Consider the following 27101-nt stretch of genomic DNA (forward strand, 5'->3'; position numbering starts at 1 on the left):
GAATAAGCTGAAATGATTAACGTGTTTGTGTTTATGCTCTTGCGGACAAACCAATGGTTTTTCTACTACTACAGGAACCTTATAATGGCACCAAAAAGAAAGATCCCCACGGCACCAAGGAAAGAGATCAAAGAAAGTGTACGTCGTAAGATCATCTATGAGGAATCTGATTATGAGGAGGAGGAACCCCTGCTCAAAAAGAAAAAGAAGAAACAAAATCCAAAGAAACCTTCACCACCTCCACCCATTGAAGTAGAGGATAGTAATGAAACTGAATCAACGACAGCTTCTAAGAAGGAGGCATCTGAACATTCTGAACATGAACAGCATGAGTCTGAACATGCTGAATCCGAAGAAAAGGAACAGGATGGGTCTGAAGAATCTGAGTCTGCCCCATCTACTAATAAACAAGATAATGAAGAGTCTCCATCTCGGGAAAAACTTATCAAATGTAAGAACCCCAAAGTTCGAGATAATGCTAGGTGGAAAATTCCGAGGGCAGAGAGCATCTTCATTGCTGGGCTCCGCAGAACTAATGGAAGGAGTGCTAAGAGGCCGATTCAGGAAGAAAAGATGACTATCATTAGAGGGTTGAGCAAGTACCCTGAAGTGGAATATAACTTCCAAGAGTATGTCTTGGGATGGACCACAAAAGGAGGAGGTTCATTTTACCATGTACTAGTTTTGGAATTCTACGCGAACTACCAGGCTCAGTTGGAAAACATGTATAGGCAAGATAAAAGAGTAGCATATCAGCCCCTATTGGATAGAGTGTACGTGAGGGGCATAATGGTTGATGTCTTAATCAAAAATATCAACAGGTTCTTGCATGGTCCCAACTTCACTACTCAATACATCGCACCATCAGTCTATGCGTGGATTAGAAGCCGGGAGAAACAACGTCCGTGGTTGGCCAACATCATAGCTGATGGAGATCCAGCATGGGTAAAAAACCCAAATAAAAGAATCTGCAAGTCCTCTTTGACTCAAGAGGCAAAATTTTGGTGGGGTATAGTGCATGTATGGCTGATGCCCACTGATGAAGACAACATTATGGATGATGATCGAGCTATTCTTGTGGAGATCATGGCGTAGAACATTTCCCTAAATTTTGGGGAAATTATTACGGATGAGATGAAGATTAGGATGTCGAGAACTGGCACTGCTTATCCTACTCCTTGTCTTATCACAGAGTTATGCCAAGCTGCTAATATGCCAAAGATAACAGGAATTGATGATGATGTTTCTTCCCGAAAGACTTACAACCCCATACGGCTTGATGAGAATCATCCAGGATTGAGACTTGATAGAGGTGCAGAGGTAGCATTAGACCCTCCAATTACAGATGCAGGAGTAGCACCTCAGGTGGAATTGTAAGATTTAGAGACTGGGCAACCAACTTTCTCAGCACAGGCAGGTTCAGTGCCTTAAGGGGTGCCAAACCCCTCAGTTCTTATAGTAGCAACAGGGTTTGCATTTCATCCAGTTAATATTAAAAAAATGGCTAAGTAAGCCAAGTGAAGTAAGGCACAACTACATGCTTTTGCCAAACAGATTGCTGCTGCAGTGGACAAGAGAATCAAGGCTTCCCTTGAGCCTTTTATGATTTTGCCTAAGTGGGTTACAGATTTGGAGAATCAATTTGATGCACGAGCAAGAGAAATGATAGGAGCTGATCTTGCTAAATTTAGAGAGGCATTAGATAAGGTAAATACAGATATTGCCAGTTTATGATGCCAACAGGTTCGGCCATGCATGAATCTAAGGAAGACATCCCAATGCTTGACCTCACTGAAGATTCCCCAAAGAAAAAGAAGAAAAAAGGGGGAAAGAAGGGCAAAGATAAGAGAGAAAAGCCTAATAATAATAAAGAGCAAAAAGCAGAGAAGAGGGCAAGAAAGAAAAAGAAGAAGGAGAAGATGAAAAGGGTAGAAATTGATTCCTTAGTTGATAACGAGAAATGAGAGGCAGCCATCCAAGCTAAGGCTTCAGGTGCCTCTTCTAGTAGGGCTCCATCTACTACAAAGACAAATGGTCCCGATGGAGAGAAGACAACAGATGATATAGTAGCAGGGTCAGCGAACCAGGATCTATATGCTTGATTGTCTTCAAGTATACCATAACCCTTAGAGCAGTTAATTTTTTATTTTAGGTTGAGGTGTAGGGTAGGTTTTTGTTGTAGAATATTTTATAGATAATTAGGAGTAATACACGTACTTGAGGCAGTTATCTTGTTTTGTGATTTTTGAGTACCTCTCCAGTGGTTTGATATATTGTATACTGTGTGAATTGCATCTATTTGTGACCACTGTGCATCTTTTTATGGCATTAGTCTAGCAACTGAATAACCTTTGTTAAATAAGTAAATGAACCGGATAGGTAGTGATATACAAGATACTTGTGTTCCATGTATGTGTAAGGTCTTACTCAGTTCCCGTTGTGTGTTGAATCTAGAACTTGCCCGGTTAGTGTTTCCATTTTATAGGATAGGAGTTAGGAAAGGATCATAGGTCATGTTTGATTTTAGTCCATTTTAGCCTAAATAACCTTCCCAATGTGAAAAATATCTCTTGATCCCATTTTGAGCCTAATTAGCCTATTTCTTTCTTTGACACCTCTCACCTTCCCATTCACATCACAATGAATCTATTTTAGCCCTGGTCCTCCTTGGACACTTTGTATCTTGACTTAGGCAAACAACCTAAGTTGAGGGTGGCTATCATAGGAGTGCATGATGCAAAATGAGTATGAAGAGAGGAAGAATAAAAGAAATGAATAAAAAATTTGGGTGTGGTGAAAAAGGAATAAGAAAAAGAGAAAGTTGTGTAAAAAATGATAAAAAGATAATCGAATAAGTGAGAAGGCTGCATCCATCTTGATCATGTGTGACCAATAAAATAAAGGAAGAAAAGAAGGTTAAGAGTTGAAACCCCGAGGTTTTAGTGTAGTTTCAAGGAGGCGTAGTCACTCTAAAATACCAATGAATATCATACCAGAACATAGCCTACGTTACAAGCTTAAGAAAATCCCTATAGTGATCCTAACTGGCCCGTCTGAAGACTTGGGTACTGACTATAAGTGCAATCCTATGGAATTTGACATTCAATATTTGGAACTTCATTCTGAGAGTGAGTCTTTTATTTATCTAGGTGTTTATACACGTGAATTTTGATATGAGTGAAAAAATGATTTCTTTGTTGTGAGGGCACACTAGGTATGTTGCTAATCACTGAGTTGCTCGTATACTGTGATTTGGGTATAAGCTTGGTTGTTATTACTAAGTTTTTGTCATATCTTGATCCTTGTGAGTTGCATGGTCGTTTTCAATGATAGACACAGTTGTTCTTAATTTGACTGACCTTGGAGATGGTGAATGTAGTCTGAACTGATATGAGTAGTTAGCTGCCAAATTGTACTATGTATACTCTTAGTTATGTTATGATTTCTTGATTACAAGCAATTGTTTAAGTTGAGGGTGTTGATGTGCGATCCTATGCTAACACATTTGAAGCTTTTAACTCTAAATAATTGCAAGGTTTTGAGAAACTTTAGTTGTTTTTGATTAGTTTACTTTGATTTTCCAGTAAATGTAGAGATGTAGGGGAATCACCAATAAAGGAAGAAAAAAGCCTGAAATCTAAAGCAAATAAAGGATTAAGTGTGGCTGACGATATCCATGACACGTCGTCCTAGTGATAAGCTGTCAAGGATGCCGTCAGCCTTAAATAGAAGATGGAAGTTGAAGAAAGTTTGTGACAACATCCATGACACGTTGCCAGATGGTGATAGGCCTTCATCGTCGTCGTCATCCTTAAGCAGCAAGAGCCAAAAATGTATAGGAGCTGATGACATCCGTGATAAGCCATCAGACTCCAGATAAGCCATTACTGATATCGTCGTTTATTCCGAGAAAAAGCTGAAACTTCTATTTTGTATACTTAATTAGGGTTAAATATTTAAAGCATTGTTTTAGGGTTTTCTAGATGTACAAAAACTTATCAATCAACATATATTTGGACAGATAATTTTTTTTTCTCTCTCTCTCTAGACCAATTTTTTTGGGAATTTTGTCTTGTGAATCAATTCAAGTTATACTTTTTGATCTTTATCATAGTTGTAAGTTAATTTCTTAATTATGAATTCAATTTGTGTACTTGTTTCTTGAATCATGAGTGTCTAAACCTCATCAACCTGAATTATAGGATCTAGGGTTAGGTCATGAAGAGGTGCTAAATACTCAAGATTCAATAGGTGTCAGGATTTCTTGATAATTTTGAGATGTTAATTAATGTCTGTTGGTTGCAAACATTAGGCATACCTACTTTGATTTGCTTGAGAAAGAAATCATAAACAGTAGGAAGTGAATTATCAACAGGGACTTAGATATACTTCGTTTAATAATCAGCACTGTAACAAAGTTAATTAACCTGAGGTAAAATCTGGGCAGTAATAGCGATTCCCTAAGTTCGAGAGGAATAGGAAATTAGACACTTAAATAGGTTGAGAGACATTTGAGCATATAATTGATAAAGATATCTTGTTATCCTAACCACCGTGAGAATCTTGAGTCACCTTTGGCATCTTTCATGTACCGTAAGCCCTAGTGAACATAATTCTGGTTATTTCATAAAATCTTGGTTACAAACATAAAAATCAAAGTGTCAAACAATTATTGTGAAACTTAAACCCCCATTTCAGGAGACGTTAAACTATCAATGAATTAAACCATAAACAACTTGAGTTCAACCATATTCCCTGTGGTATTCGACCCCAACCTAGCTGGATTTTATATTGACAACGATCGCTTACACCCATTCAAGAGTGTAGTTTGAGCGTTATCAATATTACAAGAGGAGGCCCTTTTGAGTTAAAATCCTCAACTCAGACCAAAAGATACAAACACCCCTTTGAAATCACCCTTTGGGCCTTAAGACAAGAAAAGAATCTTCCCTTGGCCACTTAAGAACCATCTTCCCATGCAATGACCGACTCATCAGTGGATTTGAACATGACCCTACGGGCCTGAAAATATTAGGAAGCATAACTAGAGGACAACCAATCTATCCCTAGGACGACATCAAAATTCAATCATGCCAAACTCTATCAAGTCTACAAGGGCCCTTCTACCACCAATAGATACCACACACACTCTATAGACCTTCTAAAAATCACAAGGTCTCCGACTGAGGCAAAAATAGAAAAGGGAATCGATAAACTCTCGGGACACAATCAAGATGCACAGCCAGATACACAGTCACATAAAAAAGGTTTAGAACCTGGATCAATCATAAATGCACATCATGAGAGAAAAGTCTCAAAATACCCGCATCAGTATTTGAAGAGTCCTCAAGCTTCCGAGGGAAAATAAGGGCATTGAGATGGTCTCGACCAATGTCGGAGCTAGAAGCGGCACCCCTTGGTACAAACGCTAGAGAAATGGTAACTGACATCATTTTGGCCTAAGCAAAAATCCTTATGGGACACTCCCATTGCATGTAACCCAATTTACTATATATAAAACACCTCCCCTTTCCCTTCTTACAACAACCACAGTGTAATCAATCGCAAAATCAATAAGCAGGATAGGTGAATAAGGATTGGGCCCCGCTGACCTGATGTTGGTCACCTTGTGCTGTACGAGCATTATCAATCTGAAGACGCTTGTCTCCCAATGGGTTCGGATAGGGAGAGCTAGCTACGAAATGAAAACCAACACCTACCCAATACTACTCTGAGACCACTTTCCACCAACTTAAGCCAACTGAGCATTACGATAGAACCCATCATGTTGAGGTGACTGAGGGGAAGTGCCAACTCCCATAGTAGGGTTAGTGAGAAAAGGTGGAACCCCATAAAGAAAGTCAGATGTCATGACCCTTTACCGGGTTTAAATCCCAGAAGTTTGACAAGCTTTGTCCATATTGTCCTTCATTCGGACAGAAGAGCTTTCTTGAACATCAGATCTTCTTGGATACATGTTCTGAAAGATGATCAAGCAGAAATTAGAGGAATCTTATATCTTAGACTCTCTATATCTTGAGATTAAAACACAATAAAGAGAAATATTACTAAATGCCTTATAGACCCTCTCTTATAAGTATGGCACGCTTCACACCCATAAAAAAGACTCTACTTGAAACGGCTTTATGGACTCCCAACTGACCATGAACCTAGGATCTGAAACCAACTTGACATGGCCCAAACCCTGGGCCATGTCGTATGGGCACCTCAAGCTCACATGAACCAGAGGTGGCCCCAATAACCCAACCTAACCATCATTAAAACAACAATGAGGGTTGGATAAATTCTGACTATATAATAAGATAGAAGAAATTAAGGCTAATAGTCAATACCTAGACAATAACTAAAATTTCATTAATGTCAACCATTTATCCAAAATACCTAAGTCCACAGTCATCTATAAAACCTTTACCAAACTGAAATCAATAATATGTAGTGACATGCCCTCGACAATAGCCAAGTACCAAATTTATTTAAGTCTATATCATAAAATAATGTTACTATGAAAGTTAGGCCTTCTGGAGTATGGAAGCTCACCACTTCAAGTTTATGCGCGAACCGCACGAACACCTATTCACTAGGTAGAAGAGAAGATACTCCGCCCCCTATGTTGTATGGGGACATAGCGTTTGGAGATGGTTAGTAGTTGGAGCACTAGCATGTAACCCAAGGATAAGGATAAAATAACACGTTTGTTCAATCCAAGTTAAATCATCATATGTAATTATTTTTACACAAGTCAATGTATCGCATTCAATCTTATTTACATATTTATCCTTACATATATATATATATATATATATCACATGCCAATAAGATATCCATACTTAACCACATTCTCAACTCCTTCAATCATGAGTCATAAAGTAGAGGACTTTAGCATGCCACACTTTGGTTCAAATCGTTCATATTACACATACAGTTTTACCAACATTCACATGTCATTAGACAAAGTGCTTTAATAATGGGTACAATCATTAATCAAGGGACCCCAAACCACATATTTATCCATTATAGTAAGGCCTTTATCCATACACAAATAATCAGTTAGGCATGGGACTCTAATCGCATGCTCACACATTCAATTAGACATGGAAATCAAATCATATGCTCACATATACAATTAGGAATGGAACTCTAATCATATTCTCACATATTTGATTGGGTAGGGAACTCTAATCGCATGTTGATCCACATTCAATTGGGCATGGAACTCTAATAACATGTCGATCCACATTTGATTGGACATGGAAATCTAATCTTATGCCGATCCACATTTAATCGGGCATGGAACTCTAATCGCTTGCCGATCCATATTCGATCAGGCATCAAACTATAATCGTATGGCGATCCATATTCTAGGTATTTTAACCTCATGATATGTCTTTTAAGTAATGAAATCCAACCACAAGCTATTAGACGAGGGACTCTAACCATAAGTCATTTGATGAGGGACTCTAACCATAATTCATTAGATAAGGGACTCTAACCATAAGTCATTTCATAAGGCAAGGGACTTTAGCCACAAGCCATCATATTACTATTATTATTCAACATTTAAATTCTCAGTCCATTGGTTTATGCATTAATATCAATAATCAACACTATACATAACCATATGTTCCTCATGGGAGCCTTCATTGCTAAACCATTTGAATAGACCGATGCCTTAACTCATTTCATCATATAATTCAATTTATGGTCATCCAGACCCACATGGGACCTTAAGGTCTTCAAGGGAGTATTCATCGATTAAACACTTTACTAGGCCAATGCCTAAATTCAAATCATCATACAATTTAATCAGTGGTCATCAAGACCCTTACTAGCCCTTTCATTATTCATTAACATTTCTATACCGCACTTTAGTTCAGACATACAATTTTAAGTTCAAACTTAGGGAATTAGACCCCTCTTCTTATCCATCAAACCAACATTATAATAGATTAACAAATTGCATAGCTAACAACATCAACACAATGCCAATTATCACACATTCATACTTATAGGGCCATCACCCCATTTAAAGTTATAGCTAAGATATTATATGATTAACAAGGTTCTTATTAGCCCTTCACTAAGTATTTACAATCATGATAACTCAATACATAACCCACAAGGCCTTAACCTATCATTTACAAGTATTCAATTTCAATTAGTCTTTATCATGACTCATTCATGTTCATTGGACCAATTCCATAGATATACATTGGACCATTCACAGATCATTAAACGACCTTTCACCATATTCTCATCATATTTAAACTCTATACACAAACCAAGATCATTTTCATGTTTAGGGATTAAACCCTTTATTAGTCATTAACCCAACAATATCATCAATTTCACAAAACATGTTCATAATACCTTTACTATATTGGGTTATTGGGTCAAAACTAGGAAATTACTGCATGAATTTAAAGGATTATTACATTAATTCAGATGATAATCATGGAAAAAAATGTTAATCAAGCTCCCAAGTTACCCACAAGACTCAATTTTGCGTCATCATACCCATTTAGGGTTTTTAGATCTCAAGGTTAAAGAGAAAATGACAAAAATCTTAACTTGGGGGTTTATTTATAGACCCTTCAAGCAAAGAGATTCCACGATCGCCGTCATATGGACTGTGATTGTTGTGACGTTATCGACATGTACCTTGTTGCGATCTCCATGGCATGATCATGGAGATCCTTCCATGATCACCATGGCACCAGTGCTAGAAACTTAGAATTTTTTTCAAGTTTGCAACGATGCCTCAGGATTTATTTGGAATCTAAATTTTGCAAATGAACTATGTAACCAACTAAATTCAACATTTCAAACATGTTAGCAAATTTAGATTTTTAATCCAAAGTTGCTTCGACCAAATGTGGTTCCCATACCCATTTTCTAAATTTTCAACTTTTCGATTGATAGGTTGAAATGAGCTCGGGTGCATCGCGACCCAAACAAAAGATCTACCTAGCCTTAAATCAATATTCCAAAGCTTCTAAATCAGTTGAAATTTGCATCCAAGATCATTTTGCTGAAGTTTTTATTCAGTGACCATTTGGACCTAGCAAAGACTTCTAAATAGGAAATTGGTTTTAAAAACCAAATGAACTACCCGATAACCAATTTGTTAGTCCCAGCAATTTATAAATGACTTAGGGTGGTTATGGAGAAGCTCAAATGGCTAAAATAAATGGAATTATGAAAAGTGAATGGAAGGGTCAATACAGGACAATCTATGGGGGTGGTCTTTGACCCTCGGTCGGCTTAAGATACCCGTCACGGCTAGGACTAGGGTCATGTTGTGAAAAAATACCCTAAAACAACTATTTGTATCTTAGACAATTGATAAGTAGCCTCTAATCCCTTCATAAACTTATGAATTCTCTCTGACTCAATAGAAATATTGATAACTGAATACTTGGATAGAGCATGGAAACGTTCCTCATACTCAGTAATAGTCATGGAATCCTTCTACAAATTATCAAAATAGTTATGCATCTGATCTTTTACACTATACGGCACAAACCTCTTGAAAAAGGCCTCAGAAACTGGGCTCGTTTCATAGCAGGATAACCTAAAGCCCTAAAATTGGATAAAGACCTTCATCAATCCCTAGATACATCCATTAAATGTTAGGTAGATAAGCAACTCCATGAGACTCAAAGGATCTAATATTATGTAACTTCTTATGCATCCTCGCCAATTGCTCCATTAAACTTGGGAAGAGAAAAATGGATATACCTCTCAAACCTCTTTTGATCATCGAAAGACATCACTTTACTCAATGCAACTCAAAGAACAGTAAGTATAAAAGGAACTAAACCCACATAGATGTACTATAGATAATGGTTGTCACCCTAAAATAGGAATACCATAAGCAGATGTTGATACAAATAGTGAAACACCACTCAAAGTCTAAGTAAAACTAGGTACAATAAACGGAATACCCTAGCAGCCCAAAAAATGAATCAACAAATCTTGATGCACTAGGTCTTAATTAAAGTTAGTGGAACCTCAGATGGCCTTGCACCCCTATCTAATAATCATCTCATGAATACTCAACCTCATGTTTTGGAGAGGCCTTCCTAGTATGTCCCTTGGTTACAGTATCTCCTCACACCCGACCTCTACATCTGAGTTGATCATGACCCCTGCCTCATTCTCTATTTGATGCTCCTATATCGAATACCAACTCAGTATCCCTAGAAATTTTGAACCTAACCCTCACCATTTTTTCATACAAAAATAGAATACAAGCTTAGAAAATTGGGTATGAATAACCCATATGACATGGAATCAACTAAGAGAAGTTTTCCCTAAAAATATCTTATAGCCTCTAGAAAATGGATACAGATGTCTATGTATTGATCTATGTACTCTACTAGACATTTATATCTTACACTTATGAGATCAGTAATCCTAGCTCTTATATAAATTTGTCACGACCCAAAAATAGGTCATGATTGCACTTATTATGGCTAACCTTGAAAAGTAGGCTAGAATCTCAAAATGGAAAAAAAGAAGAAAAATTAAGTAAAGATAGGTTAAGCAACACATCTAAGGAAAATAGAATACAATGATAGCAAAAATCCAAAAGGAATATCATAAATCCCAAAATCTGATGGTGTAAGTGTAGAGCATCTAAGATACAATCAAAATACTGATTAATACATAATGTTTCTCTAATTTATAAGTAAATACAAATAAATATAGATAAGGTCCGAATTAGCCTCAAACCCTAGAGCGTATCAGCACCTTGAAAACCTTGAATCTCTTCTTAAATATCACCCTCCACATATGGTACTCAAACTAGGATTACACATAGTAGGAGTAGTACAGTCTACTTGTACTTAGTAGGTATCACAGGCTGACTAAGCAAAGTACAAAATAAGATAAGTAAAGAATATACTAGCAGACAACCTACAAGAAAAAATCTCCCAAACGATAGCTTAAACCATCTCCACTAATAGTTGTATTATATAAATAACAAAAAGGGACAATAATACACACAAGTATAGATAGAAGCTAAGTACATGACATCGACTACTTAAAAACAACACATGATGTGCAAATTTGATGCATTGTAATGAATGATGAAGTGAAAAATTGTAACCCATCGCATGAATTTCTATATACATCTACTTAGCCTTCATTCTTCCAAAATAGGAACCTTAGGGGCTTCGCATCCCGTATACTATCTCAAATTTGCACCAATCTCTATTTCATGTCTCAATCTGCTCAACTAACTCATTTTTTGGTCTAGGCATTTTAAAAATATCTCATTTTCATTCCAAAATCAATGTTCCTCAGTAGTACCAATATATCATAAATATGTATGTATGCAATGAGGATATAATGCTCATGATCAAATAAGCATAAAGATGTCCAATCCATTTAATATATGTACAAGTGAGCTCAAAAATCAACTCAATATATCAACAATAATGTAATCAGTTCTAGTTGGGCACCTATAGATTAAATATGCATGTAAGACATCATTAATATCATATCAACCCATAACTCATGCATTTCTATCATGAAAAAAGCAAACAATGCTCAATAAGGCCTATAATATCTATTCAACACCTGAATGGGCATTACGTTATGAAATAAGACAGTCTAAGGCACAAATAAAGTCAAGAATATCAAATAAAACCCCCCACATGGGCAACACTTAGTATATAATATCATAAGCCAACAACAACAGAAAATAAGACCCTTCATAAGCATCACACAATATATAATAACTCGAAATTACATTCTATAGTTATTTTCCCCAACCCATAGCATGAATTACTTATTCGTTAACTATCCATCCCAGTTTGAAGAAAATTATTCCTTAACCTACCTTAAAAGAAAGACATCTAAGCCTAAAATCCTTCAACACGGAGTTTTTCCAAATTGAACAGCCTAAGAATCAACTATAATATTCAAATAGAGCATCTGCGTAATAAATAAAAGCTAATGATACCCATTTTCCCTATATTTGAGCCAAATCCAAAATGAGTTCAAAAATAAAAGAGGTAAAATCAAAATTTTATTCTGGAAATACGTTTACTAAGGTTAAAGGAATATATAGTTGAAAACCAATGCAAAAACAAGTTAAAAATGAGATCAATTGAAGAAAAATAATTTTTAATCTTTTCCAAAAAGAATTAATAAAATCTCATGTTAAAACCAAGATTAAAGATTATTTTGATGGATTTAAACTGATGTAAAAAATAAATTTAAGGTTTTGGAGCTTACCCGAGCTCGAATGATGAAGAAAACCTTAAAATATGTCCCAAACTCAAAGATCAATGTCCAAAAATGGTGAAAAATAGTGAAAAGGGGTTTAAATACAGTGATTACCATTAAGCGGCTGCTGCTAAAGTAGTACAAGACCACTAAAGCCACTACTGCTCAAGTGATTCATGGATGCTAAACCGGCTACTAATTAAGCGGTCTTGGGTCACGAAAGTGAATATTACTTAAGAGATTTCACCCCGCTTAAGAATTTATGCTAGATATCATCAAGTGATAATTTTGGTGTAAGCCAACAATGCTCCGAATGAACCCATCAAGATTTTAGCGGTACCTCGCCAAAATAAACCGTATACGCTACTAAGCTAATTTGATATTTTAGACACAATGGAGATGTTGGATTTTTGATGAATGAATTATTTTTAACAAATTAACTGTCGAGAATCCTTTAAGGCATATTTCACTTAATTTTTAAATGGAGGATCAATTGCAAACTAAAAACTCTGAACCCAAGCCAACCCCACTAATAATTCAAATTAGACATTCTGGACCTAATGGAGCTATCTAAATCACCATCGGACACTCAAAATAATAAATATTAACCAAAGCGACTATATGACTTTTAAAGCCTCTAAAACGTAAAAACTCTCCCAAATCATTTGCAATCGCATCAAAATTTGTGACAACCATCACCGTCTTCTTAGATTAATATATAAAAACTATGGGATAGGGAAAACTAATGAAATTATATTAATAGAAAAATTTTAGAATTCAGGTCATTACTGATTTACCATGATTTTTTTATGCAATTATCTCTCACTTGCCACATAACCCTTATATGCACTTGTATTGAGAATGTGAATCTTATTCATTTGTCTATCATTGAAACTTAAAAAAATATAAGAAGTACAAATTACATCACTTGGAGAGTCAAGTAACAAACTAACATTGCTACTTGGCTGATCTTGAGGGCCCCACTTTGATCATCATAGTTGGATAAATTTTCTATTTATTTTATTTATTTACACACACACACACACACATATATATGTATATATATATATATATATTTCTCAATTTTTATTTATTTAATAAATAAAAAATACCTATTTATTTTGTTTTTGTTAAATCCGTGGCATATAAATAGGGTGATTCTTTTTATTATTTCATTTTTTGTTGGGGGGAGAGGGAGGGACAAACTTTCCAGTTAAAATTTTCTATCATTTGACTTTCTTATCAATTTTAACTACCTTCTTCTCTCAAGGGATTTTATTTGGTTTAAATAAAGCAAAAGAAAAGTAAATTTTAAAATATTATTATCTTGATTGTTTCATTTTACTGTAATATTAATTATTTTAGTAAATTAAATTTAATTTAAAATAATTATAATTTCAACAATATAAAAATAACTTCACTATTTTTTTGATTGTCAATCCTTGTTATTTTTTATTAGTGATGTAATGACCTTATTTATGAAATTTTATTTTTGTTGTATTTTGATCATTTTGTCTTTTTTGTAGTTTCTACTATTATTTTGGGGTGTGGAGATGGTTAGCATGGTTTTCAATGTGATCAGAAATGATTTGAGTAGTTTATAGTTTTAGGGGCTTTGAAAGTAATATAGTTGAATTTGATCATCATTTTATTTTATGAGTGTTGGACGACAATTTTGGTTAGTTCCATTAGGTATGCAATGTTGAATTTTGGTTAGTATCATAGTTGGTTCATGTTTAAAATCTTTATTTAGAATTTTGATCCTTCATTTGTAAAATAGTGATAAAGGGACCCTGAGGGTTAATTTATTGAAAACAACTTTTTTAAAAAAAATTCAACATCACCTTTAAGTTTGAATTGTCAAAAATAGCCTGGTAGAATAGATGGTCTACTTCTATCTGATTTCGAACAACTCCTGAGGTCCATTCGAAGGATTTAAAATCATGCAAAATCAATATTTTTGTGGATGTCTAGTGCATGATAGATCCTTCTTCTCAAACAGGGAGCCCAAGCTGCAAACACAAAGAAGGATATTTTTCTTCTTCGCAAATCTGAGGACGTAGTCGCAAATGCAAAGTTCTGAATCATCAGTGTTCATGAATGCAAAAAGTATTCTGGGAATGCAAAGGCCATTTTAATGGAATGGACAGCATTGACGCTCGTGAACGCTTATCCCTGTTCATGAGGCATTGTTTACAAAATAGTATAAATACCTTATTTTTGTGATTCTCATCATTTTTGGACCTCAAGCTTAAGGAAGAGGCAATTTATTAGGATTTACTCACCATTTTTGCTTAGGTAAACTCTTAGATCATATTTTCTACTAATTACTTCTTCAAAAACATCACTTAATCATGATTTTAAAATAGAATTTTGAGGTTTTTACCGGTAAGGCTTAAAAATAGGTTTTCTTCAATTTGGACCTTGTTTTCAAACCATTTTCATGTGGGTTCTCAACAATAGACTCCTATAACCCTAGAAAATATATTTCTAAAATAAAATTTTGGTTCTAACTTTATTATTTTAGAACTCATTTTTTGAATCCATTTTGGAACCCGCTTAAATATGAAAAATATTGGTATCATTAGCTTTTTTTTAATGTGTGGATTCTACTTTTGAATGTTGTAGTTGATTTTGAGGCCATTCAAAAAGAGAAAGCTCTATGTTGAAGCACTTTAGGGTTGAATTTCATCATTTCAAGGTAGGTTGTGGCTATAATTCTTTCAAATTAAGCTGGATAGTTAATAAATAAGTAAAACATGTTATAGGTTGTTAAATAACTATGAGCTTTTATTTTAGATCATTGTTATTGTTGTATACCTGATGGGGGCTTAGATACTACTATTGTTGACTTTCTATATCTGATATCATGTGTTGCCCATGTCGAGGTTTTATTTGACATCGTTTGCCTTATTTGTACATTTAAATGCCTTTATTCTAGATATAATGTCTGTGCGGAGACTTAAATATTTTATTTTTTGCCTTATTAAGGATTGGATACCTTTATCATCCGAGAAATGCCCTGTCTGACATGCATATTTAATCTAATGGTGCCTAATTAGATTTCATAATCATGAATTGTGGACATATTGAGTTGATTTTTGGGATATGTGTGTGTGTGTGTTGGATGAATTAAATATACATATTTTTTATGATAAGCAGCTAAACTGCAAGGGACTACGTCCCTAGATGTGTAATGTATAGTACAGCTGGCACACGGTATTTGCACAGTTTTGTCCTCTTGTTCAACAAAATTATGGGTGCCATTTAGTACTAACTTGGACAGCTGGTCTAATGATATTTCAGCTCTAATCATCAGTCAGTTATAAAAGGGAAAAGAAGCCTTTTCATCAAGTGGTTTTTGCGAATATACAGAGCGAAGAGAGGCAGCATAAGCCCAGTTCTATCACTGCTTATGTTCGTAGCTTTATGAGTGCTTAAATTTAAAATTGTTATTGAGTAAGCACTGATTTGTAAAAGAATTACTCAAACTATAAGAGTAATTTCTTGTTCTTTAATTGAGAGAGTTGCTTAGGTAGAGTTGCCTAAGTGAGAGACTTATAAGAGGTAATCAATAGAGAGGGTCCTTGGTAGAATTACCAAGATGAGCCGGTAGTTGAGTTGCTACAAGCACAAGAAGCCTAGAGTTAGGCTAAAATATATACTGTAATTAGGAGGTTGATTATAGTGGATTTATTTAGAGCTTGTGAACGCAAGTCATGTTTTTTCCCTTCCTGGGTTTTCACGTAAAAATCTATGTGTTTTTACTCTTACTATATTATTTTTTTCTTTTCCTGCACAATTAGTGATTCTTTGCTTATGATTGATTTTGAGTGACCTGGTCTCTTACTATTTGGTGCAACCCCCAAGGGCTTCAACAATTGGTATCAGATCTAGTTTACTCTAAATGGTTCACACCTAGAGTGTTTTGGATATCAAGGCTGCTCTATCAAACATAGAAAAGGGCAATCTACTAGTAGACCACCTATATTTAGTGGACAGTACTATGGGTGGTGGAAAAAAAGGATGTTTGACTTCATTATTGCTGAGGAGAGTGAGTATATGGACATTATTCTCAATGGTCCTTATGTACCTATAAGATAAGTCAATGAAGGAGATGTCATAAGAATTGTTATCAAAAGTAGGAGGGAATTCAGTGCGGAGGACAAAAAAATAATTGAGGAAAACTACAAAGCAAAAAAATTGCTTGTCTATGGCATAGGACTGGATGAATACAACATGATTTCATCTTGTAAAATGGCTAAGGAAATTTGGGACTGCTTAAATACAACTCATAATGAAACCACTAAAGTGAAGGATTCAAAGATTGATACATTGATAACTTAGTATGAAACCTTCACAATGAAAGAAGTAGAAACTATTCAAAAGATGCATAGTGGGTTTGCTTCTATCACTAATGAGTTACACTGCTTAGGTGAAGTAATTTCCCTATACAAACAAGTGAGAAAAAAATCTTAGAGTTCTTCCTAAATCCTGGGAAAGCAAAGTGAATGGTATCACTAAGGCTCTAAACTTACAAACTCTTACCATCGATGAACTCATTGGGGACCTGAAAACTCATGAACTTAAAAAGCAATAAAGAAATAAGAAGATCAAGGTAAAAAAGGAGAAATCTCTAGCTGTAAAAGCTTCAAGATTAAGTCCACATAAATATGACACTGATGTTACCTACCTAGAAAAAAATTGTTAAAGCTATGGGGAAAAGTGGTCTGTTCTAGATAAATGAAACAAGCATCAGGAAAGGAGCTACTATGGAAGTTTGTCACAAATATAGAAGTCCTAAACACTTTATTAAGGATTTTACAAAGAAAAAAATAAACCATCAATATTATCACAATACTGGAGGTAACAAAGGAAGAGACAGGGATCAAGTCCCTATAAAAGCAAAAAAATAGGTTGCAGCTGATCTTACAGTTAAACAAGCCTTAGCTAGTTAGGGTGATTCCCCCAGTAAATCTGTTGAAGCCGAGAAGTCTACAGATATCTCCATGCTTGCAGTGGAAGATGAGAAAGTTACCTTTGACTCCATATTTTCCTTCATAGAAAACACTAAAAATAAATAAGAGAATGAGGTAACTATCTTTAAAATTAAGAAGACGCTTAAGAACTATTCTAATAAGAAATTATTGAAGCTTGCAAATGTATTGATTGATATTGTGTGCAAGCTGAGTACTGAGTAAAATGGTCTAGAAAAAAGGATAGAGAATCAAAATCTTGAATTAATTGCCTTAACTCACTAGACCTCTGAAACAAAAGAACATTGTGCTAAGTTAAAATTTAACAATTTTAGTTTGATGAGCGAATCGAAGAAAGTAGATATTTTTGATAGTAAAAGGAAGAAGGAGGCCTCATATCTTCAAATTGAGCTTGAAGAAGAGCTGAAGAAGTTCCAAGACCATCTCATGACTGTGCTACAGCAAAATGAGGAGTTAAAGAGGGACCTAGTCCATTTGAAAGAATATCTCAAAAGGATCTTCAGTGGACCTTATGCTCACAGAGCCTATCTAATTTACTGGTCAGGGAGTCTATAATGGCAAGGGGTCTGGGTATTAGTGAAAAGCTCAATCTTCTCTGTTGCAAGACAAGGATGTTCAAGATATCAAAAACAAAGTCCATAAACCCTTGTGCACTCACTGTGGAAGAGATGGGCACCTGGAGGAACACTTTCAATGCTAGAATAGAGCAAAAATGTTCAACGATAGATATATCTAGCAAGATCCAAAGAATTTCATGTCCTTGAAAAGTATGAAAAAAGGGCAAAAATATAGCCATACTACCTAGATGGACAAAGAAAGACTTAATCACACCTTTGTCCTCCTACTGGGAACTCAAACTCAAATTAGTTCCTAAGTCTAACAAATGATTATGAATACTAGAGGGAGAAAGGGTTTGCAATTGAAAAAATATTCTTGTTATATAATTTCTCAAGGCTATGAATAGATGATTTGATTGTATTATCTTTCCTAAGATACTTCAAGGTGAAGATGTCTTATGTGATTAGCATTCCTATATTAAGGATGAGCTCAAAGATATGGAAAAGCTAGAAAAGTTTAGAGAAATATTGAAGGAACTCTGGACATTTGAAGAATGCCAGGTCTAGGATATGTTCCTTAGACCACTTCCTAGATAAGTCGTGGTATCATATGTTGTAATAAATCTATCAAGCTAATGCTGGAATGGATCAAATTAACATGGCCTACTATCAAGTGAATCAGTGTCTCCTCAGAAAATTGGCTATATCCAAGAGGCAGGTATCCTTGGTAAATTAGTAATTGTTTGTCTAACTCAGTATCATACCTTAGCAGGTGTACACCTATGGGAACAACTTTGGAGTAAGATAAATGTGATAAGCACAAAGTTGAAGATTCATACAAACTATAGAGGGACATGGTCCTATCTCTCAGGTTAGTATGTGTATGTGCAAATTTTGTCAGTTCTTCCAAGAAAAAATTGTGTCCTCCTTGTCCTTATGTCAGAGCAAAATTATCCTATTCTAGAAGAGAAGGTGAGTCACCTAAAATCTGATATTGACCATATCTTTTCCCCCCAGAAAATCCTTCCTTGAGTGTATTGTTCCTAAAATCTTACTACACCCATTCTTTCTCATATCAAAAAGTGAAAATCCAAAATTCCAAGTAGCCCCTCCAAAAGAAAGACCTTCTTGATGGCTGCAGCTCTTCCATTTTCAAGTCTTTTAAAGGATCTTGAGCTTAGCACTATGAAAAATCATTTCCTAAATCATCCAAAAAAAAATCCTTCTTCTCTTACTCTTTCAAAGCTTAACTCCTTTATCACTTAACTTGTTAATGACGAATCTTTCCTAAATCTTCAAAGTTATTCTATTGATATTATGGTGGATGAAATCTAGGTATCTAAAAACCTCATTTTGTTGTCAAAAAATCCCAGGAAAGAGCATAGTTGATCACAATAAAAATTATATTAGTAAAACACTAAGAATCTCTGGAAAATAGTTTTAAAGTTTTACTGAAAGCAACTGACTTTTGAGGGACCTAGTCCTAAGAAAAGAGAAGTAGCTTAAAGGGAATCTATGATCACTTATAATAGAAGAAAGAATGTGGAGAAAAGTAAGTTTGTATCCAAGGAAGTTAGAAATAGCTTTTTGAAGAATCAAAAGGTGTTAACTAGAATGATTTTTTATTCAAATATACTAAAAGAACCTGGTATGGTGGAACTTGTTGAGCTAGTTAAATATCAAGGTTGGATGCATCATATGGAAGGACCTATTCCCACTACTTTTGATAAAATAGTTAGGGAATTCTATTTCTCCTTTGAATTCTCAAAAGATGGGATACGTCTGACTTCACAGGTCTAAGGGAAGGAAATAAAGCAGAATGAGGAAACACTGGGAAGAACTTTGGAAGTTCCTATATATGGGGTGAGAACTATCTCCAAGTAGCTGCCTTCAATAGAATTCTTAGCAAATACATCCAAGGTCGAAGGGAAATCTATTGCTATAGTGAATAGTAACTCACTCAAGAGTGAGTTTCAATTGATTTTTGACTTCATGAATAAGGTAATCCTACAAGGTCAACAAAAAAAAAGAAATATTGCCTCAGCCACTGACTTATTTATGATGGAACACCTTAGTAGCTTTAAATTTATTAATCTACCTGCACTGATGATAGACCACATTCACAAAGTGGTTCTTGGTAAAAATGGAAAGTATGGCATATCATATGGATTTTGGCTGAACAAAGTACTTATTCATTAGAGCATTGTATGTGATTTTGGAACCCAAGGATCTATGGTTCAAATGCTTTACATAAAAACACTAGTCAAGATTGAATGCGTCAAACTAGGTAGTATTTATTAGAAGGAGCTAAGAAAATAGAGAAATTGCTAATAAGGACGACATCAGCAAACTTTAAGAGACAATTCAACATCTTTCTAAATAAAGACTATATGACAAAGAAATACTTAGAACTAAGAATGTTGAACTGAAGAAGAGGGTATCAATCTTAACTGATGAGGTGCTTGGGTCAAATACACAGATAAGGCATCTCAACAACAACCTGAACCTACTCTTTCACAAACTCTTCTTCCTAGTCCTTCACTTGTTAATCATTCTTGATTCCTGTGACTTTTTCAATAAGAACATTTAATTTATGAAATGATACTTATCCTACTAATGAATGAATCTTTGCTTTGTGTGTTAAATTTGTTCTCTTTAAATTGCAAAGTTATTATTTATGTTAGTGTTTCCCCAGTTGTAATGAGTTAACTAATTTGTGCTTAATTTACTCTTGGTTATCTGTTCACACTTTTCAATGATGCCAAAAAGAGGAATACTTACTGAGTACATATAGTAGGGGACCAGTTACTAGGTGTTCTAGGTGAATGTAAATGTGAATACTAATAGGGAAGGAAAGGGAGTGATGTGTTGAACAGATGAATGGAGGGAGTTATATCGACAAGGAGAAGTAAGAAAATGCACTAAAAGTTGGTGCATGAGGATAAGGGGAATAAATATGTTTTTTGCTGCAAATGACAACAAAGGACTAGGTCCATGTGTTACTGGTGGAGGAGTAAGCATGATGTTAGAGGAAAATTCATCTTCAGTTGGTAATCACTCTAATTAAAAGTGATGAATGTGCACAGATGCTCAATTTGCATGGTTTGGTTTGTCATCATCAAAAAGGAAGAAAATTGCTATATGTAGTTTAGATGATAAGCAGTTAAATTGCAAGGGACTAGGTCCCTGGATATGCAACATACAGTATAGCTGGCACACGGTATTTGCACAGTTTTGTGCTCTTGTGTAACAAACTTACAAGTGCTATTTTATACTGACTTGGATAGATTGTCCAATGATAAAGCCTCTTCATCAAGTGGTTTTTGCGAATACAAAGAGTGAAGAGAGGAAACATAAACGTAGTTCTATCACTGCTCAAGTTTGTGGCTTTATGAGTTCTTAAATTTGAAATTGTTCTTGAGTGACTACTGATTCGTAAAAGAATTAATCAAACTATATGAGTAATTTCTTATTATTTTATTGAGAGAGAAACTTAGGTAGATTTTCCTAAGTATAAGACTGATTAGAGATAATTAATAGAGAGGGTCCTTAGTAGAGTTACCAAGATGAGTTGGTAGTTGAGTTACTGCTACCACAAGAAGCCTAGAGTTTTGCTGAAATCTAGACTATAATCAGTAGGTTTTTTATCATGGATTTATTTGGTGCTTGTAAGGGCAAGTCATGGTTATTCTCTTCTTGGGTTTCCACGTAAAAATTTGTGTGTTTTTACTCTTCCTGCACTGTCTTTTATTTTTTTGCATGATTAGTCATTAATTGCATGGGATTGATTCTGAGGGACCTGGTCCCTTATTATGTGGTGCAACCCCAAGGGTTCCAATATTTTAATATCCTCATACTAATTTGGCTGTGAGTATTACATTCTTATTTCATACATATACATTCACGAGATACCAGTACCATAGAGAAATACTATTTTTTAAAAAAAAGGCATTCGTATGAAAATCCTTTGAATGAACACGAGCTGGAGAGGTGGTTGAGATTTTAGATATGAGTTATAGTATTTTTTTTTAGAACCCCCCATGAGTCCTACATTGGGAGATATAAGCTTGATAGGTGTATACAGAAAGTCATGCAATGACTTTTACAATTCATCCCATCCTCATTGCATTGCATACATCTTTCATGATTTTTTTTACTTTTCCCTGACTTGTGTTTAGTTTCAGTATATTCTTCTTGTATATCTGTACTATTTTCATATATATATATATAGATATATATATATATCAAAATATTTAATGGAGATGGTGTGAGCTACCATTTAGGATTTTTCTAGTTATAAGTGACGTTCTCATTATTTTTTGTACTTATGTTATTTCTTAGTTTGCTCAGTTATCATATGATACTATTAAGTACAAGTGGATTGTACCCATATGTACTGTGCCTTTTTATATAGGTCCTAATATGAGTACGAAATGTAGTAGTTGAGTCCGTGCTATTGAGTTGGTGATCTTTTGAGGTACTGGCGTGCTTTAAAGTTCAGAGCTACTTCTTGGACCTTATCTTACCTTATTTATGCCATTATTTTGGTTTTTTAGAGAAAAATATGTATTTTCAAATTCAGTTATGTATTAGATGCTCTTACAGTATGATACTAGATTTTGAGGGATTTATGAGATTTCTTTCAGACTTAAGATTTAATTATGTCTTGTATTTTCCTGACTTTGCTCTAGAAGTTTTGTATAATATTAATTATTGTTATGTTTGAGATTTTCATTAATTTTTAGATAATAGGATGATCAAGTCTGGGCCACGATAAGCACCATTATGATGTTATTTTTAGGCCCTGACAAATTGGTATAAGAGCATCCAAGTTCACCTGTATCATGTCTATTAGAGTCTCACAGATTGGTATGTAGATGTCCATATATATCTTTATGAGAATATAAGTTATCTTTAGAAAAACTTCTCTAATTTAATTCCTTATCATGTGGATTATTCATACCCAATATTCTAAAATTTATATTATATATTTTTGCACAGATGGTAAGGAATAGGACAAAAATAGCTAGATATACTAAGATGGTACTCAATAAGGGAGTCCCAGTTCGAGGATGAGACAAAGGTCGTGGCTGACCTATAGGTAGAAAGTGGGCATGAAAAGCTGACCCAACTAAAGGGTTTGCTACGAAAGCCTCTACTGAGCTTGAGGTTGTGAATTTCAAAGATGATTATCAGGAAAGGGGTGTGTGGCCAGCCCAGGTTCCATAGAGTTTTTTTGATAACCTATTGCTTTAGTTTTTTTTTTTGTTCATCTCTTGGGTCGGTTAGAGGGTGTTCCCCTAACTGTACTTGGCATTACTTAAACATTGTGTAATATGCCACCTTAAGTAACAATATATAATTATGGTATTCTTACTCCAGGGGATAATCACCATCTTTGGTACCCCACGTATGGAATCTTTGCCTACCATACTTACTATTTCCCCAATTACTTTGGGTATAAGTATGTCTTTTGATGATCAAAAGAGATTGTAGAGGCTTATTCACTTGGGTCTGCCAAAGTTTAGTAGAGCTATTGGTGAGGATGCCTATGATTTTTTGATTGATTGATAGGAGAAGTTACATAATCTGGGATCGTTTGAGTCTTAAGGAGTTGCTTATACGACCGATCAATTGACGATTGTGTCTAGGGATTGGTGGAGGTTACTTGACTATTGTAGGCCTTTAGATTCGCTTGCTATGACTTGGACTCAATTTTTTGAGGCCTTATTAAATTGGTTTGTGCCATATAGCTTAAGAGATCAGATAAGGGATGAACTGGATTATTTGGATCAAGTCTCCATGTCTATTACCGAGTATGACTTATGTTTTCACACCTTATCGAGATTTTTAGTTGCTAGCATTTCCACCTAGTCTGAGAGGATTTAGAAGTTTGTGAAGGGGTTAGAGGGTACATATCTATTGGCTACATCCCAGATGGTAGTTTCATGGGCTTCTTTACAAATTATCATTGAGTATGCCAAGATAATTGAGTCTATTATCAAAAATACTCGGGAAGACACTAAGAAAGTGCATCATCAGGGTGATTTTAGTAAATATTCCTCCCAAGGTAGAGATTTATCTAGTGGAGATTTCTATAGTTATCATGGTAAGCCAGTTCAGGCCATGTTGTAGGGATTAGGTGGTAGGCCTTCAAGTTTTACAGCTTCTGGTAGTCAAGTATCAAGTCATGAAAGTTCAAGCTCCTAGATTGGTTCTTTAGGACAGGGTCATTGTTTTAGTTCATCCGCACCTTCTAAGATTGAGTCAGTCCATAAAGGTTGTTTTATATTTGATGAGTTTTTCTATATGGCCAAGGATTTTTCTCAATATGTGTATGGACCCATTCAACATGGTTCACAACTTTAGCTTTGCCCAACCCTAATATCTTTAGTGAGAGGTGGTTTACAGAGTGGTAGGGGTGATATCAGTTATGCTAGAAGTGCGAGAGGTAGAGGTATGGGAGCTTGTGACGGTGTTCATGGGGTAACTCAATCCATTAGTAGACGTGGTAAGTGTTATGATATACTTAAATGACCCAAGGTAGAGGCTTCTTATGTACTTATTAGAGATATCATCCCAGTTTGTGATAGATCCTCTTTCATATTATTTGACCCTTGGTCTACATTATTCTATGTGTCTACATATTTTCTTTTGTTTTTGATATTTCATGTGAGCTCCCTGCTATACCTTTTCATGTTTCTATCCTCGTAGGAGATTCGTTAATAGTGGATCAGGTGTACCAATCTTTTTTCATTACCTTTATTGGTCTTGAGACTTAGGTAGGCTTAATTATCCTAGATATGGTTGATTTTGATGTTATTTTGGGTATAGATTGGTTATCCCCTTATCATGCTATTTTAGATTGTTATACCAAGACTGTGACCTTAGCTAAGTTTGGTGTGTTGAGGTTATCTTGGAAGGGTTCGCTTAATTTAGGTTTGAAGGGTGTTATATATTTCCTGCATACTTGTTTTATGGTTGAGAGAGGGTGTTTATCTTATTTGGCTTATGTATATGATATTAGTGTTGCCTCACTGCCTTCTTTGGATTCTATGGTTGTTCACGAGTTCATAGTTGTGTCTCCTATGGATTTGTTTAGTGTACCTCCAGATCGTGATATTAATTTAGTTATTGATGTGGAGTCAGGACCAAGACCTTTTCCAACCCCCCCAATAGAATGTACCCGATTGATTTGAAGGAATTAAAGTAGTAGCAGTATTTATTGAGTAAGTGATGCATTAGACCCAGTGTATCTTTTTTTGGTGCTCCTGTCTTATTCAAGAAGAAAAATAATGGTTCTATGCGTATGTGTATTGATTATATACAATTGAACAAGTATCTCCTTCCTCACATTAGTGATCACTTTGATCAACTTCAGGGTGCTTCAGTGTTTTCTAAGAGTGATTTGAGATTCAGGTACCACCAGTTGAAGATTAGAGCTTTTGATATTTCGAAGACAAATTTTTAGACTCAATATAGTCATTATGAGTTATTGATCATGTCTTTTAGGTTGACCAATTCCCATGAAGCATTCATGGAGTTAATGAACTAGGTATTCCATCCATATCTCAACTCCTTTATGATTGTATTTGTAGATAACAAGTTGGTTTATTTCAATAGTAAGGCCGATTATGTGAAATTATAATACCCCAGGTTTTTGAGGTTTAGACCCTCCAAGAGTTGAGTAATGAATTAACCAAGTTTCTAAAACTTGGGTTAGAAGTGCCAGTGGTAACGGTCCAGGAAATGTGCTGTGAGGTTACATAATGAGTCATTAGGAGGGACTCATTATCCGAATAGTGAGGTCACCCATGTGTTCTGCTTTGATCAACCCTTTGTCACACTTATGATGATGGGTAACGAGTCATGATGAGCAACTCATGGTAATAATGGTGAAGGATGGGACTTTTGGCACTCAGGTCACGAGTCCAGGAAATGATTCGTGATCAATCATCATGAGTTGTTAACCAAGCTGTGATGATTGACCCTTATTTTTCCTGCCCACTTTATTGGGGTCTTTTTTTTCTTTTCCTCTCTTTACTCTTTTCCCACTACTTAAAAACACTCTAGTGACCCCATTAGCATCAGTTATCAAAATCAAAACACTACTTTTTCCTTTTTAACTCTTAAGGCAGGAGAATATTAGGGTTTTATAAGGGATTCAATATTTGAGCTCCAAGCTTTGAATTCCTTTAAATTTCTTGCATCTTTCAGGAATGTCTCTCACCCCTAAATTTTTATTTATCATATTGCACAAATTGGCTTAATATTTATAAGATTTCATTGTTGGGTTTGAAATTGAGTTGAGGTACTTTGATGGTGATTACTTGAATTTATTTTCACGTGTTTTAAATATGTTATTCATTCCTTAATTGACTTTTTTAGGATTGAATGGTTATATGGTTATGGGTACATGAATAGGGAAACATGGGTTTTCCTAAATTGATGACTTTTTGGCTTGGTAATGGCACTAACCTCAACCAACTTTGTAAATTTTGTTTTTAAAGATGGATTATTTCATAATTCAACTTATTTATGAACCCATTGCATCGTATTTATGCATAATTGGTTAAAACAGATTTGAAAGGCCCTTGGTGTCCATGGTTTAGATTTTAAAATGGACCTTAGAAGTCTAATGGTTAATTGGATTGGTTTGGCATAACTATATAAGCTTTCAAGCATGTTGGTATGATAATACCATATCGGTAAATGCCTTAATGAATGACTCCTAGGTATTAGGTTGGGTTTATGTGCAAACTGTTTTAATTTGGGCATAAAGTGAATTATGTAGCTTATTGTGAAGGTGTAGCTTATTGTGAAGGTGTAGTCTCGAAGGGACCAATACTAGAAACCACATTTTCCAGTGTGGGGGTCTATACAACCGTGTGCCTGGTGTACACTTTATATTTTGGATGGTTATTGCCTTGGTTTCTTTAGCCTTTCCTCGGTTTCCTCAGTTCATGCAGCTAGCATTGACTAGGCCCTTTTAGAAGGGGAGCTGAACCCATATAGCCTGTGGCTGCCCTTAGGAAGGAGCAAGCTATACAGTTCAGGTTAGTAGTTATAAACTCTCGTGGTCATGACCTTTTATCATATCCCAGCATCCTATATATGTATATATAAATATTGTGCATATGGTTTTGATTGATTTTGGACATAGTATTATTTTATCACTTTCCTTGAGTTACCTGTTAGTGCTTACCCCACTGACCATCCCTGGATGACATATCATTTTATGATGTAGGGTTCGAGGGTTTTTCTATTGCTCTTGTGTAGCATTAGGTGGCGT

This window comes from Capsicum annuum, chromosome 2 (assembly GCF_002878395.1).
Source record: "Capsicum annuum cultivar UCD-10X-F1 chromosome 2, UCD10Xv1.1, whole genome shotgun sequence".
Classification (NCBI taxonomy): Eukaryota; Viridiplantae; Streptophyta; class Magnoliopsida; order Solanales; family Solanaceae; genus Capsicum; species Capsicum annuum.